The 5,382-nt window shown below is 33.6% G+C and overlaps 1 long non-coding RNA gene across 1 annotated transcript; it reads right to left on the reverse strand.

The window, feature by feature from the left end:
* Positions 1-428: 428 nt before the first annotated feature.
* LOC128091312 (uncharacterized) lies at positions 429-4,219 on the reverse strand. Its single transcript, XR_008211348.1, has 2 exons — positions 3,986-4,219; positions 429-2,931 (listed from the first exon to the last, which is right to left on the reverse strand). It is a non-coding gene; the product is annotated as an uncharacterized LOC128091312 (long non-coding RNA).
* Between the last annotated feature and the right edge of the window lie 1,163 nt (positions 4,220-5,382).

The following is a 5,382-nucleotide window of genomic DNA, read 5'->3' on the forward strand; positions in this document are numbered from 1 at the left end:
TCTCAGCAACTTATTCTAAATATTCTCTTCTTTAATTCTTTTTTTGTTTTTTGTTTGTTTGTTTGGTGTGTTTTTATTTTTTGAAGGGTGTAGTATGCGATTGCGAGGCGACTGTTGCAATGCAACAGAGGGGGGACATTTTCTAACATTTAATTTAATAGGACACACATAGTGTGACCTGTTTGTGAAGGAATTATTGCATTTCTCTTATTGACAAATGTATTCTCTATCCTATATGAAGCAAATATTGGCCTGATGTATTAGTCTGCTATCCATCCTGTAACCCTGTGAAAGTCTTCCACCTATTTTCAAAAAAATATTGTTAATTATGGAATTGACAAATTAGAGAGGGCATCTTAAAAAAAAAAAAAAGGGATGAGTTATTTTGAATTTTAACACAGCCTTCAAATATCTGACAGTACTAGCTATCCTTTTTTTGTTTTTTATTTAGTAAACATCCTATCTATTCCATTATTCACTTTCCTTATAAAATTATTTTATATTATTGAACTAAAGGCAGATTTCCTTCAGATTTTCACTTGATACAGCCTATACTTTCATAATTCTGAATAATGTATGACAAGTCATTTAGAAACTAAAAAAATATGCACAGGTATACAATAGTAAACATTTTGGGGAAAAACAAACAAACAGAAAATACAGTTGAAACCAGTAGACTAATATTTCTTTTGTGAAATTCATACCTATTCTATATGAATTTACTCTTCAGATAATCCAGTTGTATGTATACAAAACAAAAATTCAAGTGTTGTGAAATTCTTTGACTTAGCCTCTAATTTACTGGTTTGCTGAAATCTATGGACATCTCTAAATTTACTTTCTTCCATTCACAGTCTTTACCATTTTAGGACTTGGTCTCACACAGCTACTGTTAGGATGAAAGTTCTTCTTTAAGTGAAATATGTTTTAATAAAGCGGAATAAACTTCATGCCCATTATCCACTGCAAACTTTGTGGATTATACAGGAGTTCTGTTACTTTGTCTTTGTGGATTATAGAGGAGTTCTGCCTTCATTAAAGGTCTACTCTTTTTAGCCATGTAATTAGGTATAGTAATAGAAACTACAGTACAGACCATTGTGATATGTTGAACTTCAGAATCAATGCTTTCTTGTAGGATTTGGAAACTGTAATCTAAAACTTGTACAACACAGCAAAATTAAGAAAAGCATATTCTTAATATAGAGTCTAAAGAGCAGAGTATAACTCTGGTGAGGCGAAACATAATTTACTAAATAGTGGATTACATTTTACATTTAAAATTAATTATCTTTTTAGGCAACTGAAGAACAGCAGGTTTTTGAAATTTATTTCCATTTTTTCTCTCAAACCCAGTTTACTCATCTAGTTCATCTTGCCAAATTTGTACAATAATTCTATTGACTAGTTTATCAATGACAATTATCACAGTTTGATTAAGCAACCACTCTGAACTCATCCTGCCATTGTATCCTAAACTTTTCTTGCTCTGGAAACCATAGTAGAAATAGAGAGACCAACAGATAGAGCTTAGATGTTATGCCCTGTAAATAAGACATGCATCCCTGAGGCAAGAGAATGAAACTTACTGTATAGAAAGGTTAACTATTTAAAGGAAAAAAAAGAAGTTCCAAAAATACATATCTTGAAACTTGCAATAATTCTATAAGTAGAACCCTTTTATGCTTCTGTATATTATAGTTTGAGAGCAACATTGATTAAAGTCTTTCAATTTGATATGCAAAACAGACACTTTGAATATTATGTAAGGCTCACTTAAGAAAAGAAAATGTTTTATAATTAGGATAAATACGTAAGCAAAGTGATCGTTGACATTAAGATTTCTCTATAAATTGTGAGAGTGTTTCCTTTTGCAGGAGCACAACATATTCCTTGATGTCAACTTAATTTAATTGGATGCTCTTTAATACTACAGTGAAACTGAAGTGTTCTTAAAATCATAAGCTGTATCATAAAAATATAACTAATATATTTGGAAAGTTGATTTTAAAAAATATACTTTTGTTAAGAGAAGAGAAAAAAAATCTTTCAGAGTTGCTTCCCCAGCTTAATAAAATAATATGAAGTACAGGTAGGCAGTGGCAATTCAGAATTTAAATAAGCGACTCAGAGTAAAACAGTAAAACCTTTATGACTTTTAAAAAGTATTTCTAATGAAAAATACTGTAATTTGGAAGGAAAAAAAACTCACAATGAAGCATAAACAATAAAAATCTCTCAACTGAATTAATAACTGAAGTTAGTCACTACTATATGGAATAGTGTGTGTGCAACTCACTCAACTCACTATGAAATGGAAATGATGACAACCTTTATTCAAGGCTTCCCTCTGGAATTTAAAACACTAAATGGCAAAAAAATGCATTTTTAGTGCAAAGCACAACTGTCTCTCACAAATGAAAATGTTCAGATGTCATTAAGCTGGATCAATTAAATACAGTTAAGTATGGTTGAAATGCAAGATCCGTACACTCCTAATGGAAGCCATCACTCACAGAATCATTCAAATTCTAGATGATCATATTGCATAATGCATATCTCAATATGCAAATTTACCAGATATTTGAAAGTGGGTCCAGGGAGTTCTTTTCACGATCCAGTGATGTTACTCCTGCATAGGAAAGCACAGAGCTCTGCTCAGACTGAAGCTCCCCACCAGCCCAAATGCAAGCAGGAGGTCAGGACTACATTCCTTTCCCAGAGGGATGCAGGTGAGATGGCTGGAATAAGGATGAAGAGGAAATTGCCCCTTCAAATCAACAGTACTCAACAAGGAACATGCACACACTTGCATTATCTTCTTAAAATACGAAGAAAAACCTTTCAGGTTCCTTTCAATGATGTATTTCTGGTTTCCTTTTCAATAAAATCAATGAGCACCAAGCTTTTCATGTGTTTCTTATACTTGACCTTTGAATAAAAAGAACAAAAAAACATTAAATTGGTATAAAGGAATAGTGCCAATCTGATTATTGTTATTTTTGCACTATCTGTATTTTTGTTCACAGAAGCATTAATTCCTTTCTTATAGAATGGTGTTGTCCTCCAAAATTATGAGGGAGCATAGATTTAAAATATGTCCTAAAAAGAAATAGCATAATATTTGAGGGATCCTAACATTCAAGTTTCAAGAGAGTCAGATTATTATGACAGACTTATTTAAGAAAGCATTCTAAATTACACAAGCAGTAACCTATGACACAGTTGGATAAGCAAACAAATTTCAGAAGTAAGGAGAACTTATCTGAAAACAATCTGTATGAAAAATGTGGATCCTTGTAACACAAGAGGTTTGGAATGACTTCAAACAGAAAATCATTGTAAGGCAGAAATGAGACTGTCAAAAGAAGTACACAGAAAGCATTCAATATCCAAAATAACCCTCTCCAACACCATATGCACTGGATTATGGAAAGGAGGGGAGGGGAACAGGATTATGCAGGAGGGGTGACTGCACAAGACAAATAAACTGATCTACAAGTTGTGAAACTATCTCAATGTTCAACTTTAAAATTTCATCATATTTATCTTCCAATAAGCCTACCTCAGTTAGAATCTAAAATGTATTCTCAGTTCTCAGTTAACAATTGAATTTCTCAGATACCTGTAGTGCATCTTCATGTTTACAACTGCATGCGCATCTAAGTGAATGATGTAGCTGTTGCCTTTCCTTTGGTCTTCAAAAATGAGAGGGAGAGCATCACAAGGTACTTCTGTCTTCTCAAAGAGAACATGTGAGGATACAACCAGAAAAACATATGGACATGTTTGCAACTGACTGTTCATAAAAACGAGTTGGGTTCTTCTTTAAGGAAAGTATGTGAAAATACTTACGCTTTTCCATGGGGAAAATCTGCATAGATTTGTCACTATTTTGACATTAAACAGTTTTGCAAACTAAAAATTTTTGTATCGTTCAAAGCATTCAGTTGTGAACTACAGTAGATTAATCTAAGGTACTTACATAATTTGTTAGGAGTTGTGTAAATTACAGGCTTCAAGAAACTCATATTTCTTCCAAAGATTTTGCCAGATGCACTAGTGGAGAGCTTCTTGTTCTTATATAAGATTTTCTTGAGTACATAGTATAATGCTCAACTGTCTTCCTATGGCTATTCTCTGAAGCAAATAATATCTTTATATTTTCATTCCAGTAAATAACATGGATCTGTGTAAGCAAACTTGGTCTATCTGCTTTTATTTCTAAAAAAAAAAAAGATACAGCAAAACATCAAATACTTTGCATTGTCTCAATTTCCTTTTTTTCATTTTTTAACATTTTCAGTACATCAGGAAGCCTCAGTCAGCTCAGAATATAGAGGACTGCTGTAGAAAATAAATATCCTTGTGTCACTCATGCTGGTTAGACAAAATCGAAGTTGCAAAGCTTGAACATGTGTATACAGTTTATTCCTACATATATCTATACTTACGCATAGGTAGCATTTTACAGTAAGGATTAAGTTCTGGTGAGTTTCATGAACCTGAATCATGCAATTTGCCATGAGTGGCAGGAGGGGTGTTAGGCTTTTAGATATAGTAGTGCTCAACAAATAAATAAATAAACAGAATTTTAAAATGCTCCGTCCTTTATGAAAACACATAATAATTTAATAAATCACTTCTGTTGGTTCCTGAAATTACAGTAAGTACACTGTGGAGGAACTTCTCTTGAAATCTTTCCGAAGGGCTGAAGCCTGTACTTGAAATCATTGTTCAGAATTCATTTTTCTTCAAGACTACCTGTAAGTAAAATTGATTGTATTCTAGTTCATGAAAAAAGATGACTGAATGTATGGAAAGGTTTGGAAATAGAAAAATGTCCTGATAGCAGCCAGCAGTAAAAATTTGTTGCATGATAGTCCACAAAGAAAGACTGTGACTCTGGTGTAACAACCTGCCTGTTGAAGACGAATTAAATTCTTTACTATGAAAGTAGTGAGGCGCTGGAACAGACTGCCCAGAGAGGTTGTGGATGCTCCATCCCTAGAGGTGTTCAAGGCCAGATTGGATGGGGCTCTGGGCAGCCCGATCTAATATTCAATGGGGAGGTTGGTGGCCTTGTATGTGGCAGGAGGGTTGGAGGTTTATGATCCTTGAGACCCCTTCCAACCTTGGCCCGTCTTTGATTCTGCATATGGACAAAAAATTATTTCAAAGAGAATGCTTAGAAGCTGTCTGAAACTCCATGTAGTGTTCTGATTACTTTTAGTACGTATGGATAAATATTGTTCAAACATAAAATTCAAAGTAGAAATGCCCCCCAAACAGTGCATTCTCCTCTCTCCCTTCCCTTCTCCCTATATCCACTTCTTGTCTTTTAAAATATTCTGTTTTTCACACAATACCATTACTGCCTTA

The sequence above is a fragment of the Tympanuchus pallidicinctus genome, unplaced genomic scaffold, assembly GCF_026119805.1.
Source record: "Tympanuchus pallidicinctus isolate F22 unplaced genomic scaffold, pur_lepc_1.0 scaffold5, whole genome shotgun sequence".
Taxonomy (NCBI): domain Eukaryota; kingdom Metazoa; phylum Chordata; class Aves; order Galliformes; family Phasianidae; genus Tympanuchus; species Tympanuchus pallidicinctus.